Genomic DNA, 15,539 nt, shown 5'->3' with positions numbered 1-15,539 from the left:
GATTAATTTTGGTAATTGGAAAAGCTATTGGTTATTATATAATTTCTGTCTGCCTATTTCCTTCCTGAACAAGCTATAAGTTCTCAATTTTTTTTCAGCATGAATTGCTAGATTTCCCAAGTTGAATAATAATAGCTCTCTTTCAAGGATCACAATTTTAAAAAATCCTTCATACACATCACCACAAAAAAATATGTGCCTTCTGTTCTTTCAGCCAATTCAGGTGGTATGTATTTTGGGATTATGCTTGATATGTGCCTCTTAGACCGTTGATATTCTTCTGTATTTTGGCATCCAGGGCCTCATAAAACAAGTTTGTAGTGACTTTGATGCCAACTCATCCAGGGTTGCCTTGGTGGTTACCTGAAAGCCAAACAATTGCAAGAAATGAGTTTAATAGTGGAACTTAATGTTAACTGGAGAATAGGGGCACCTGGGTGGCTCAGTCTGTTAAGTGTCTGCCTTCAGCTTGGGTCATGATCCCCTGGTCCTGGGATTGAGTCCCACATCAGGTTCCCTGCCCAGCAGAGAGTCTGCTTCTCCCTCTGTGTGTGCTCTCTCATCTCTCTCTCTCTTTCTCTCAAATGAATAAATAAAATCTTTTTAAAAAATGTTAGCTAGTGATAGACTTAGTCCAGTTACATACTTGCTAATAAGTTTTAGGTACAGATTCAGCATTTCTTAAATATATTTTGTTAATGAATTGAATGATAAGATAATACAGTTGCTTATATGTGTATGTTGTTTTAAAGCTCACAAAACTATTTTTACAAGTTTCCTTACTCATGCTCATGACAAATTTGTAGCATAAAATTATAGTGTCCAAGTCTCCGATTGATTGTGAGAGGTCAATAAAGTAATCTATTTGAAAGCACCAGGAACTCTAATCGGTAAGTAAACATTAAGTAACATTTAATGAAAAATGTATATATAGTTATTAGTAATATGAAATAGTGTTATCATCTTCTTTCAACACTAGGAAGACATGGGATTGTGGGAGATTAGGTGGTCTACATTTATTCTTCTTTTTAAATGTATTATCTCTATTTATTGTGAGTCAGTGAAATAGAGCAAATTTATATAGTAAAAACTCTAATAATCTCTTTCCAGAAATCCATTTTACAATTTTAACTGCATTTTAGCAACAAGACTCTGTATTAACAAATGTTCAAATGTAATTCTATTTTGTTATTGCTGTTTTGATGTTAAAAGTACAGGATTACTGGGACGCCTGGGTGGCTGTCAGTTAAGTGTCTGACTTTGGTTCAGGTCATGATCCCAGGGTCCTGGGATGGAGCTCGACATCTGGTTCCCTGCTCAGAGGGGAGCCTGCTTCTCCCTCTCCCTCTACCCCTACCCATGCTCATGTTCTCTCTGTCTCTCTCTCAAATAAATAAATAAAATCTCTTAGGAAAAAGTACAGGATTACTCTTACACATTTCCACTATTATTTTTTTTATCTTAATACCCATAATTTTTCTATTTCAATGTCCCACTTAGTGGATCAAGAAACCAATTAACAATTAACTTGGTTGCTAATAGCTTTTTTTAATAGAAACATTTAAAAGGTAATACATGTGATGTGGGTAATTAGTGTTTCATATAACTTTTAAAAATAACTCTGGTATTTGGAAATAATGTATATTTATAAAAATATGTATAGAGCCAAAGTACTGGAATTAACTTCTTTAAGTCATTAATATTATTTTATTGTTTTCACATTACACAACTGATACATAATGAATGGGTTGAGTTGCACTGGTGAATATATAGTGATACTTTCACCTAATTATCAAACTTACTCAGTGGAAGCCTTAACCATTATAGCATGTAAGAATTTTTCCTCATAATTTTTCTCCCATAAAGTTATATATACTCATCCATAATACATAAACATAGGGACTTGTTTTTACATTTACTTTTTATTTGTTTCACAAAAAGGGAGTCATATTTTATAAACTCATCTGCTCCTTGTTTTCTTCATTCAACAAATTATTATGAATGAATTTATGGGTTAGTAGATTTTTAGGTTTTGGATATTTTCATGTACAACCTTTAAAAAATGTGTATAATGCATATGAATAAAATCTGTTTTTCTCTTAAAAAATAAAAAAATAAATAAAATAAAAATAAAAGATGTGTATAATGCATCCAATTTAATGGTGAGAAGTGAGTTGCAACTGTTGAATTTTTCCATACCCATTTTATTTATTTATTTATTTATAAAAAAATTTATTTTCTTTGTAACCTCTGCACCCAATGTGGGGCTTGAACTCACGACCCCCAGATCAAGAGTCACATGTTCCACTGACTGAGCCAGCCAGGCACCCCTTATTTTCCCATATCCATTTTAGCTATTGATCATCTTTGTTGGTTGTTTTAATTATTGTAGCTTTATAGTACAGTTTAATGTATCATATATTGTCCACTGGCATTCTTTATTAGGTTTCTTATATGTATTCCCACTTGTTTTCTCTTGCATATGGACTATAACAACACTATGTCCTATATCTAAAAAACAAAATCACTTTTTCTCACTTTCTTTTTTTTTTTAAAGATTTTATCTATTTATTTGAGAGGCACGAGTGGGAGAAGGGGCAGAGGGAGAAGCAGGCTCTGCACTAAGCAGGGAGCCCGACACAGGGCTCGATCCCAGGACCCCAGGTCATGACCTGAGCTGAAAGCAGACGCTTAACCAACGGAGACACCCAGGCGCCCTCAAAATCACTTTCAAATTATAATTTGATTATTTTTCAGTATATTCTCTTTCCATCCAAAATCTATTGCATGTGTAAACACACACACAGAGGACAGTATTTATATACAACCAGGACATGTACACATTTAAACTTATTCATTGGCATTTTTCACTTTTTTCTTCCTGTTGTAGTTTCTTTTACGAAATGTTTTCAAAAGGTTTTTGCCAATACATAGGGAAGCCATTAATTGTATTTACTTCCTTAAATACTACTTCTCTTACCAAATTATATTACTGATTTCTTTCAGTGGATGTTCTTGGGGTTTTGAGTGATTAATAATAATATTTGTTTGGGGCATTGGGGTATTAAAACCAGACTGCACATTACATCATCATAATCACAATATTTCATGAATAATCATATGAACAAGTTAAGCAGCACTTTTATTTTAGGGACTCTAACAACCTAGCGCAACTTCATATCTCATAGGTGGAAAAGTTAATTCTAAATAGGAAATCAAATATGATTATTAAATTTGTATTTTTTATGAAATTAAATTTTATGATAATAAAACCGTTTTTTTTTTTTTGTTGTTACTTCTCAGATTCCAAAAGGGTGCTTACATATGTTGTGTCATTGAATTCTCTTGACGATTCTGTGATATACAATTCATAATATTTTTAGAACATAACATTGTTGTAAGGGTCAATCCTGATAATCTACATATGAACACTAGGCTCTCTGCCAGATACATAAGTAAACTTTAAGTGTTAATGATTATCATTATTATTGTTATTTTTCATGTTTGTAATACCATGTCAAATAACTGGTCTATGGCACCAATTCTTTTTGTTTTTTCCTATAATAATTTTCTTAATAATATTGTAAATTCTTTTTCACCATTACTAATAATACCTGGCAACATGACATAATAAAGAGAAAAGTAATACCTTCTCCACTCACCATTCATTTCCATATTTCTTCTTTAATCATTGTTGTTTAGTTCATTTTATTCAAAATTTGCCACATTTAGAACAATATATAATACTCCAAAATTGCATGTATTTAGGCATGTCTTTGTATAGAGTCAAATATTTTTTTTTTTAAGATTTTTATTTATCTATTTGACAGAGAGAGACACAGAGAGAGAGGGAACACAAGCAGGGGGAGTGGGAGAGGGAGGAGCAGGCTTCCCGCTGAGCAGGGAGCCCGATGCGGGGCTCGATCCCAGGACTCTGGGATCATGACCTGAGCCGAAGGCAGACGCTTTAACAACTGAGCCACCCAGGCGCCCCACTCAAATATTGTTATGATGACATTTATGTTTCTCTTTCTTTTTAAAGCCAGTCCACAGAGTTTGGCCTTGGCAGCTCCTGGAAACATGGGATCATACTGTACACATTCTGCAGTGTGTTTTTTTCACTAACTTCAACACTTGTCCTTTAGCTGGGCTGTTCAGCACTGAGCTTTCAGGTAATCAATTTGGAATGATTTTCCAAGGGAGTTTATAGAGTTTGACTATGTCTACATCCTGATTCTGTGACTCATGGGAGACCTTGAAACAAAATAGCATTTTATCAAGTGGAATTAATCTCACATAATACATCTTTTTCATTAAATAACTCACCATGAACTCCATCTAGGTGAAAGTAATTGATGTCTTTTTTTAAATTCAAATTTTAACATAGGTGGACTGAGTCTGAGTATGTTATAAATCGACAATATATCTGTGGATGTTTATTTCTGTTAAATACCTACCTTATGTGAGAGCAATTGAACTCTCAATTCAGTTTATTGAATTTTCTCAATAATTAGGCCACTAGCTCAAGGTTTCATTACTGTAGCATTTTATTTTACTAATTTATTTACTTATTTATTTTTTTTTAAGTAATCTCTACATCCAGCATGAGCATTGAACTCACGTCCCCAGAGATCAAGAGTTGCACTCTCTACCAACTGAGCCAGCCAGGGCCCCGAGGTTTCATTACTATAGCATTATAGTACCATTGAGGATCTGGTGTTTTATATGCCTGCTATACCCTCTTTCTTTAAGGATTTCATTAAATATTCCACCCAGTTACTTTTAGATGTTAACATAAACATCTGCTTCCCATATTTATGAAAATGTCACTTTGGGCTTTTGTCTAAAGTTGAGCTTGGCATCGCGGCCTCGGGATCCATCTTGTTTGGCCAAGCAGCTTGCAGTGATTTTAAACTGACGTACCTGAATGACATACATAGCACATACATACTAGCCCCTCATGCAAGCAACAACAGTCTCCCCTGTCTCCTAGAGCTTTCCCCTTATGTGCCCCTTAGATAAGACAACCATGAGGCTTACCAAAACTTCATTCTTTTAGTTTGAATTGACCAATCCAGCCTTAGCCCAGAAATCCCCAAAAGACCCCGCCCATGGACCCTAATAAAGACATGTGCCCCAGGTCCTGTCTCTCCCTCTGACTACACTCTACCTTGATCTCCCTGTGTGGCCCCTTGAGGTGTGTTGGGTACTTCCTCCAGGACCTGTAAATAATAAACTTCTCTATTTCAATTTCTCTTGTGATCTGGCCCCCTGTGCTCCACTTAACAAGTGTTAATTTGATAAATTCATAACAGTGTTTTATTCTGGGATGACTAAATTAGTTAAAGAAAATGCAAGATCTTTCCAACACAGAGCTGTCTCCTTTTCTGATATGTGCAATTGGCCATTTTTATTAAACTTCTTTTCGACTCTTCAGTGAGATTTTCTTCCTCTCAAATATTTTAACAATATTTAAGTCTAATCTTAGGAATTTGGGGTATTATTTTTTGTTGTAATACTCTTTATTTTTTTTATTTTATTGCCTTTTCCTAAGGTGTTTTGTTTGCTTAGAAATCAAGAGACTAATTTTAAAACAATTATATTCACCAGTTTAGCAGTTTGCATCATTCTTGATATGTACTTTTTATTTTTTATTTTTTTTAAGATTTTATTTATTTATTTGACAGAGAGAGACACAGCGAGAGAGGGAACACAAGCAAGGAGAGTGGGAGAGGGAGAAGCAGGCTTTCCGCTGAGCAGAGAGCCCGATGTGGGGCTCGATCCCAGGACCCTGAGATCATGACCTGAGCCGGAGGCAGATGCTTAACGACTGAGCCACCCAGGCGCCCCAATATGTACTTTTTAGATATTGGATGTTGACCTGTATTTGGGGATCAATTTGAAGTGATTTGATTGCCAACATATCCAAGTTTGCTCTGGCAATCACCTTGAAAACAAGTCACAATCTTTTCTACTAAAATAATAATATAATGGTGGGTTTAAATAATAGCTAATTAATTGAATTACTTAAATTAATTGAGCATCAAAATATATCCTGCAGGTAGATAATTCAGTTCTGAATAGAAAATAAATATGTATTAGGAAAACTTTTTGTTAGGGAATCAAATGTTAGAATAATATAATTGCTTCTATATTAATATTGCTTGGTAGTTTACAAAAATATTTTCTCATATTATCTCATTCAATGTTCACAACAAATTAATGGGGTAGAATTAATAATAATTTCGATGCCTGGGTGCCTGGGTGGCTCAGTCGGTTAAGTGTCCGATTCTTGATTTTGGCTCAGGTCTTTATCTCAGGGTTGTGAGTTTGAGCCCCACACTGGGCACGGAGAACACTTAAAAAAAAGATGAATTTCAATGCTAATTTTTTTGTGGTTTTTTTTATGCCAATTTTTTTGAAGTTTCCATGAGATAATCTACATGAAGTTTTGAAGCACTCTACCCATCAAGGATATAAAAACTAAATAAAGATTGTTTTTGTACTATTTAGTAATATAAGAGCATAAATTATTGTCTTATTTTAATGGTAGGGGAAGTTGTATCTTCTGGAGTTTGTTTATTTTCATTTTTGATCTATGCTGTATTGATTTTGATTAACATGAATACATTTCAGTCTAAACAGTGAAGTAAGGCAAAGATACATGATGAAAAATTAATAATCTTTTAAACTTTTAAACTAAATTTACTACATTGTTTTTATCATTCAACAATTTGCATTTTAAAAATAAAGCATCTAGGGGCGCCTGGGTGGCTCAGTCGTTAAGCATCTGCCTTCGGCTCAGGTCATGATCTCAGGGTCCTGGGATCGAGCCCCACATAGGGCTTTCTGCTCACCGGGGAGCCTGCTTCTCCCTCTCCTCCCTGCTTGTGCTCTCTCACTTTATCTCTCTTGCTACCTCTGTCGCTATCTGTCTCTCTCTCAAATAAAAAATAAATCTAAAAATAAATAAATAAATAAAAATAAAGCACCTACCAACGTGTGTGAAAATGTATAGCTCCTTTTTTCTTTTCATTTTTATGGAGTTTTAAAACTTTTAATTTTAATTTATTTATTTGAGAGAGAAAGAATGAGTGGTGGAGAGGGGCAGAAAGAGGGAGAAGCAGACTCCCCACTGAGCAGGGAGCCTGACATGGGGCTCGATCCCAGGACCCCAAGATCACAACCTGAGCCTATGGCAGATACTTAACCAACTGAGACACCCAGGCATTCTGGATTTTAAAACTTTTGAAAACTTTTTATTTTGAAATAAATACGCAGACAAGAAGTTGCAAAAAATGTATTAGAAGGTCCCATGCACTCTTTCTCCAGCCTCCACCAATCTTATTTTTAATCGGTAAAATACAGAACAATATTATACACATTTTTCTGCAAATCATTTTCTATCTTAAACAAGCAGTGTGGACATTTTTCTAGATTAGTGATTTTCAAAAAATAGGTTGGGAGCTATTTATGAATTGTGACATCAATGGACTTAAGTGACCTTATTTTTTAAAGGAATAAAAGAGGATTCAAAGGAATAAAAGAGATTTCATTGCATATAGTAAGGGTGTTTCTATATATTGTGCTTCAGTTTGTGTATGTGTATGTAAAAGTGTGTGTGCATGTATGTGCACACTTTTATAGGGAATGTGTTCCAAAATTTGAGATATATTGTGATAATATAATGGCTTATCTTACTATGTTGCTTTTAGTCTTGCAAAAGAACATTCTCATTGACACCTCATGGTAATCTTGTGACATGGAATTAATATTTTCTAAATCATAGGATTGTTGTGAGGTTCACATGAAATTATCCATTTATTAATACTAACAAATAATCATAATTGTTTTAGTTATTTTTGTCATTATTTAATTTTATTTGACTTTATATTTTGAAATAATTTTTGATTCACAAGAAGTTGTAAAAATAGCACAAGGAGTACCCACATATTCTTCATTCAGCTTTTCCTTGTGATAATGTCCTACATACCATGGTGCATTATCAAAAGCAGGAAATTGACATTAATTATACTACAGACTTTATTCAGATTTCAATAGTTATCACATGCACTCATTTCTCTCTCTCTCTATGTATGTAAGTTCTATGAAGTAGTATCACATATATGGATTTGTGTATCCACTGCTACAATAAAGATACATAACCATTCCATCACCACAAAGGAACTCCATCTTACTCACCTTTATAGACACACTCTTTTTACCCACCTCCATCCCCCAAACCTGGGAATCTGTTTTCTATCTCAACTCTTTTTTCATTTAGATAATGTTATAGAAATGGAGTCATAAATATGTAATCTTTTGAAGTTCTATTTTATCACTCAGTGTAATAATCTTAAGCTTATTTAACATGTGTATCAGTAGTTCATTCATTTTTAAAACATTTTTTTAAAGACTTTATTTGAGAAAAAGAGAGTGCATGAGTGGGGGGAGGGGCAAAGGGAGAGGGAGAAGGCAAGAAGCAGACTCCCCACTGAGCAAGGAGCCCAACTCAGGGCTCAATCCCAGGACCCCAGAATCATGACCTGAACCGAAGTCAGACACTTAACCAACTGAGCCACCCAAACGCTCCAGTTCATTCATTTTTAATGCTGAGTAGCACTCCATAGTATGAATGTACCAGTTTGTTTAACCATTCATGCATTATAGAAATCTGTGCTATTTCCACTTTTTGATTATTACAAATACAGCTGCTATGAACATTCATGTATAACCTTTTTGCAGACAAATTTTTATTACTCTGGGATAAACGCTGAGGAGTACAATCCAAGAGTCATGTGGTAAGTGTATATTTAGTTTTAAAATTATCTACCAAACTATTTTCCTGAGCAGCTGTACCATTTTACATTCCCTCCAGCAATATATGAGAGATCCAGTTTCTCTGTATCCTCACTAGCATTTGATAGCATCACTGTTTTTTTTAAAGTTTTATTTATTTATTTATTTGTCTTTATGTAATCTCTGCACCCAGTGTGGAGTTCGAACTCATGACCCCAAGATCAAGAGTTACCTGCTCTTCTGACTGAACCAGCCAGGCGCCCCTCATCGTTTTTTAATTTAGCTGTTCTAATAGTGCATAATGACCTCTCATTGTAGTCTTAATTTGCATTTTCCTCATGGCTAATGATGTTGAACATCTTTTCATCTGTTCATTTGTCATCCATTAATTCTCTTTAATGAAGTGTCTGCATGCTTCTGTCTGGATATTTTCTTCCAGTTTATTAGTTTCCCTTTCTTCTGTTTCTGATCTGTGGTTAAAACCATCTATTAAGTTTGTGTTTTTAGTTCTAAAATTTCCATTCGACACTTTTTTTATGTTTTTAACTCTCTCTTGAATTGTTTTTCTCTTGTAATATTAGACATAGAAATAAAAATTATTTTACGATTTATGTCTGCTAACTCCAATATTTTGATATCTTGTTTGTGATATATATATATATGATATATATTATTCAGCCAAGAAAGAAGAAAATCCTGCCATTTGTGACAACATGAATCAATCTTTAGAACTTTACGCTAAGTGAAATAAGATTGACACAGAAGGACAAATACTGCATGATCTCACTTATATGTGGAACCTAAATAAGTTGAACTCATAAAAGCAGAGAATAGAATGGTGGTTGCCAGGAACTGGAGAGCTGAGGAAATGGGGAGATGTTCGTCAAAAAGTAGAAAGTTTCGGTTATAAGATGATTAAATTCTGGAGATCTAATGTACAGCACAGTGACTGTAAGTTAATAATACTGTATTGCATACATGAACTTTGCTGAGAATAAATCTTAATTGTTCTCACAGATTAAAAAATGGTAACTGTGATTAATTAGCTTGATTATGATAATCATTTCACAATGTAAAACATTACATTGTATACCTTAAATATATACAATTTTTATTTTTCAACTATATCTCAATGAAGCTGGAAAAAAGGTAAAGATCCTAAGATATTTATTAAACATGCTTTTTTCTCCTACACTTATTTATTTAAAAAATATCTGGTTATTGTTCCTAGAGACGTAGTACAAAATTAGGTTCAGGGAAATTATTAATGTCCTTCATTGCCTTTCTGATTGTAATTAGCACCCCAGTGTACTTATGGCAAACATCCTGATATATATCCTTCCACACGCTACTCCATGCTTTAAAAAACCCACTCATGTTTATTTATATATACACATTATTCTTACCTGTACAGTCAAAAGAACTTTTTTATTTGTTGATTTGCTTCACAATGAAAGCATCAAAATACTTTGTTCATTTTACGCTGTATTTAATCATAATAAAATATTTAATAGGGAATTATATATTTTAATTTATAGATTATACATTTGTTGTGAAAATGAAGTGAGCATAATCCACCTGAAACACTAAATATGGACTTTCCTTTGGAGTAATCACAGACTAGGTAATTTAGGCCAACTTTCTCAATGAGAACAACTAATGTTGCCAAACAAAACCAAAGCTAAATTTGGAGGAGGTCATCAGGAGGACATGACCTCTGATTGACCTAGGAGCTGACCCAGGACAATGGGAGGCTCCCCCCACCCCTGTCCTGGAAATGTACACTCTGCCTACCATTCCCATAGTGGGAATCATATTTGAGGATGCTGCATTGAGAGAGCAATGTGTTGTTGAGACCACTTGGATGGTAGACGTGACTGAACGCAGTTAAGGCTTTTATATAAACTTTTAGGATTCTGGTGGGTGGTCCAGAGATCCGTCTTGCTACTGCCAAGATAAACCCTGCAGATAAGTTCCCTTGCTGGTTAAACTTGCCACCTACATCTGGGGTGGCCTGCCTCTTTCTTCATCTTTTCCTGTCCTACTCGTGTAGGGCCCAGTTTGTGAACCAACAGAAACCCAGAGGTAAGCCTGGCATTTGGGGCTGAATTTTTACTAAAAACATCATCATTTTTTATCTCTCCTTAGTTCCCCCTCTGATGTCTTTGGGGTGCCATTAATTTTTCCTGCTCTCTGTCTTTCTTACTGAAGTGTTTTACTGGTAGACCTCAATTTTTAGTGGTTTGCTTGGATTTTTTGAGTGATATATATTTACAACACCTATATATAGTTGCTAAGCACCTTGCTTGATATGTATTGATTAAGTAAAAATAATAATTTTCCTTTTCTCACTATTTAATTTCAGAGCAATTATCATATTTTTTTAAAAGATTTTATTTATTTATTTGACAGAGAGAGACACAGAGAGAGAGGGAACACAAGTAGGGGGAGTAGGAGAGGGATAAGCAGGCTTCCCGCCCAGCAGAGAACCTGATGCGGGGCTTGATCCCAGGACGCTGGGATCATGACCTGAGCCAAAGGCAGACGGTTAATGACTGAGCCACCCAGGCGCCCAACAATTATCGTATTTTTATAGAATGCAAAAGTGATTGTTTTAAAGTTCTACATTCAGAGTCTGTTCTATGGTTAACACACACAAGCACGCACTCATACACAAATACATTGTATATATTTATATATGTGTATGTTTGTCACATTGATATTATAAATAGCAAGGGTAACCCTTTCTCACATTGCTTAATGGAAAATGCCAACTTACATAATAAAAAATAATAATCCTCAACCCTCATAAACACATACCTTTCATGCTATACTTCTTTAATCAGTGCTAACCTTCCTGTGAATTTCATTCAGTACTATTTTACATGTTGGTCTTCTCCCACTGAGGTCTCTCTCTCGCTTTCCAAATTTTGAACCAGACCCACCCTTTTATTCCTTGCAATTTTGCCACATGATTTCCTACCTAATATATCAGAGGTTTTTATTCTTGTTTTTTTTTTTTTTCAGTGGTTTATCTTGACTAACCCTAACCATATTCATATAGGTAATATTTCATCAAATAACTTTTTTTCAAATAAGCAATAAAGACACATTGGAATTTTAATTTAAGTATCAAAAGATCAACTAGTTATACAGGAATCAACCCAGTTTCACCAAGATTCATCCTTTCCAGGAAGATGATTATTTCCATCTAAAGTTACATAGGTTTTAACAAATCATGATTCACCTATTTCTGAGTATTTTGCCTTTTCTTTCTGGTAAGTGGCTTTGTTATTGTCGTTTACAAAAAATTATTACTACTAAATATTTTATACCTCTTCTCTCTCTGTACACTTTTCTGAATTACCTTGTAATTTATTATTTTTTTCTGATGATTCTCTAGCTTTTTCTGGGTAGATAGTTCTAGTATCACCTATGTGTTTGAAGCTTTGTATTATTTTAAACAATTCCTGTTTCAATAAATCATATTCAGCTAATACTATGTTTTGTCACACAGAACAAATTAGACAGTAGATATACTTCTAGCACTGATTCCCTCTTCTTCACCCAGCCAGTCCCTTTCTTATATAACTGGGTTTTATATCTCAACTATGATAAAGGTTCTCAGGTAACCTGCTTAGTGTGCACTGTAGAACCTATTAGTAAAACCTAAACTTACTAGTGAGTCTTCACTGTGGAAGAATAAAAGGAAGCGAGAGTTAAAGGCAAAAAGTTAGTAGGATGATTTTATTTTCTTATTAAGTGGTAAATATGTAGGCCCCTGCATAAGCATACAGCATATTATCATGTATTGTTATACGGTAAAACACTTTCAGGATACTATGCCCCTTCAATTTATATACTGATTATCAGTTTACATGATTAAATCATATATGTGAGCATTTATCTTTTCAACAACTCTATAATATAGTAATAGTAGTTTCTGTTACAAATCACTGTGGGGTAAATAAAATTTGACAATCTATATAACTGCATGAAACACAGTACCTGAGCCCTTGGAAGTGATGAATAATTGGAGGGTGCTATTGTTCTTTTTATTATTAGTGATTTCTTTTGGTTGCATAAAAGGACACTTGAAGTGGAAGATATTACCCTATGTAAGATCACAAAAAGTGATAATCCAATATTTTACTCACTTTAAAATGTATTTTTTCATTTGATATTTTTATTTCAACAGGATTACATGGTCATTGTTGCTAGAGAAGCTGCAAAAATAAATGCAGGGGCACCTGGGTAGCTCAGTCACTCACGTGTCTGACTCTTGATTTCGGCTCAGGTCATGATCTTGGGGTCCTGGGATTGAGCCCCATGTCGGACTCCCTGCTCAAGTGGGGAGTCTGCTTGTCTCCCTCTCCCTCTACCCACCCCCTCCGCCACTTACGCACTCTGTCTCTCTCAAACAAATAAATAAATAAATGCAGATAAGTAATGATGTTTCTCTATTCTGCTTCTGGTCAAAACTTTCCCATTATTACAACCCACTATACTCACCCCAATGTACCCAAAGTTAATAGCCAGCTACATATCCTTGAGCATCTTTCGCCATGCTCTAACAAATAAATTAGTGCACAGTTGTGCAAATTCATATACACAGGAATGTAATTTATTCTCATGTAAGTACACAGAAATGTTATTGTTGATTCTCTTCTTATAATAAGATCATTGTGTGTGTGTGCATATTATTCTGCAAATTATTTTTTTAAAGTAATCTCTACGCCCAATGTTGGGCTCAGAACTACAACCCCGAGATCAAGAGTCACATGCTGCACCAACTGAACCGGCCAGGCACCCCATATTCTGCAAATTATTTTAATCTTAAAAATCTTATGTGTATTTCCCTACATGAACTTTTTATGTGTTTGTGGTGTAAGTTGCATTTCTATATTAATTTTTCCCTTAAGTGTCTACTTCTCTCCAAAGACCCCAAGCCACATATTTTGTCTTTTGATATATCTGGTAAGTGTTTTATCTCATGCTAAATAAAAGTTTGATCTTTTAGTGACTGTTCTTGAAAATGCCTTCATTAGTTTTTTGGAATTTATCTCAATTTAAAGTGGTGACACTGTGTGAGCTCTAACAATGCATTTTCATATGCTCATTATATTCTACTGACTTCAAAAAGAATAATTATGGTAATGGATTATAACATATAGATTAAAAGAAAACACGAATCTATCATGATACCTTAAAAAAAATGTGAGAGAAGGGGGACAAGAAGGAAAATCTCCTTTGTACCTATGCCAACTAATAAATGTGTAAAAAATGACAATAGAATTTTTAAATCACCAATGTGCAATTTCCAATATAATAATTCATTCAGTCAAGTATCTCAAAAGATTCCAAGTGGGTGAAAGGTTACTAAGCAGCACAATATTCACGTAGTCTTGAATATCACCCCAAAGATTACTTATTAATTACAAAGAAATAGAAGTGCCACTAAAATGGAGAGAATTGGTAGCCACTATTTTAATCCAATATTCAAAATTATTACCACTAATATGGGACATTTGACATTATGTGCCTCTCTGATGTGATATAAGAAATACAGAAAATCACTCATATAAAATCTTTGTCAGAATGTTTAACCTGAATCTACTAATGTGGAAACAGACAAATCCAGAATATGGAACATTCAAAGGAATGCAGATGGAGTATCATAGGATCAAAATTATCAGTATCATAGGAAAAATAAAGTCAGGGATACTAGTCTAGATTAAGAGACTAAAGAGATAAAACAATCAAATTCACAATATGAGCCTTGATTCAATCCTGGATTGAAAACTTAAATAGCTATAAATGAAAATTCTGGAGATAATTGAGAAAACATGAATATAAACTATTGATTAGATGGTATTGAATTTATGGTGACTTTCTTCAGTATGTAGGGAAATGTCTTTATTATTAAGAAGTACAGGCTGAAGTATTTAAGGGCACAGTGTCAAGATGTATATAGTTTATTGTCAAACAGGTCAGCAAAAAGAGAAACAAAATCAGGCATGCCATTAACAATTGGTGAGTCTAAGTGAAGTTATACAGATATGCACTAGAGTATTTTTTGCAACTTTTCAAAATAAAAAGTTTTGGGAAAAATACTTTGGAATTTTTAGTCTCTCCCTATTTTCTTGCCTTAAAACTGTAATGCACTTGGGGAAAAAAATGAAGATTTTTGCAACACTGGGTCTTCCCAAAGAGTGTTAAATGTACTCATGGACTCAATCCTTGAGCATTCCATTCTACTCCCTTCTTTTTCCTCCTACCTTATTGGTTTTTCCTTCTCAATCTCTTTTGTCAGTTCTCCCTCTTCTCTTTGACTTCTAAATTTTGAGTATACTAAGGCTTTGGTTTTCTCTTTCTTCTTTGATTATATTACCTAGATGTAAGACTTTAAAATACCATCTATAGGCTGACAACTCCCAAAAGTATATATCTTGGCTGGACCACTTTCTCCATCTCTAAATTAATATAACAACTGCTTACTCTATATCTCCACTTGGATGTCCAATAGGCTTCTTAAATTCAGTATGTTGCAGATTGAATTCCTGATATATCCCTTATGAGTCTGCTCCACCTAAAGCTTACCTAAAGCTTACTCCATTTCAATTGTTAGCAACTCCATCTTTTTATTTTATTTTTATTTATTTATTTATTTAAAGATTTTAATTATTTGACAGAGAGACACAGCAAGAGAGGGAACACAAGCAGGGGGAGTGGGAGAGGGA

General features: G+C 34.2%; 1 long non-coding RNA gene across 1 annotated transcript in view; it reads right to left on the bottom strand.

The window, feature by feature from the left end:
- Positions 1-272: 272 nt before the first annotated feature.
- Positions 273-15,539, bottom strand: part of LOC144380589 (uncharacterized) — a 268,334-nt gene continuing 253,067 nt past the window's right edge. The window contains exon 4 of the long non-coding RNA XR_013444796.1: positions 273-363. This is a non-coding gene — a long non-coding RNA (uncharacterized LOC144380589). The remainder of the gene's footprint in view (positions 364-15,539) is intronic.

The sequence above is a fragment of the Halichoerus grypus genome, chromosome X, assembly GCF_964656455.1.
Source record: "Halichoerus grypus chromosome X, mHalGry1.hap1.1, whole genome shotgun sequence".
In the NCBI taxonomy this organism is placed as follows: Eukaryota; Metazoa; Chordata; class Mammalia; order Carnivora; family Phocidae; genus Halichoerus; species Halichoerus grypus.
The sequence above is the reverse complement of the archived record's forward strand: the minus strand, read 5'-3'. Positions and strand labels throughout refer to the sequence as shown.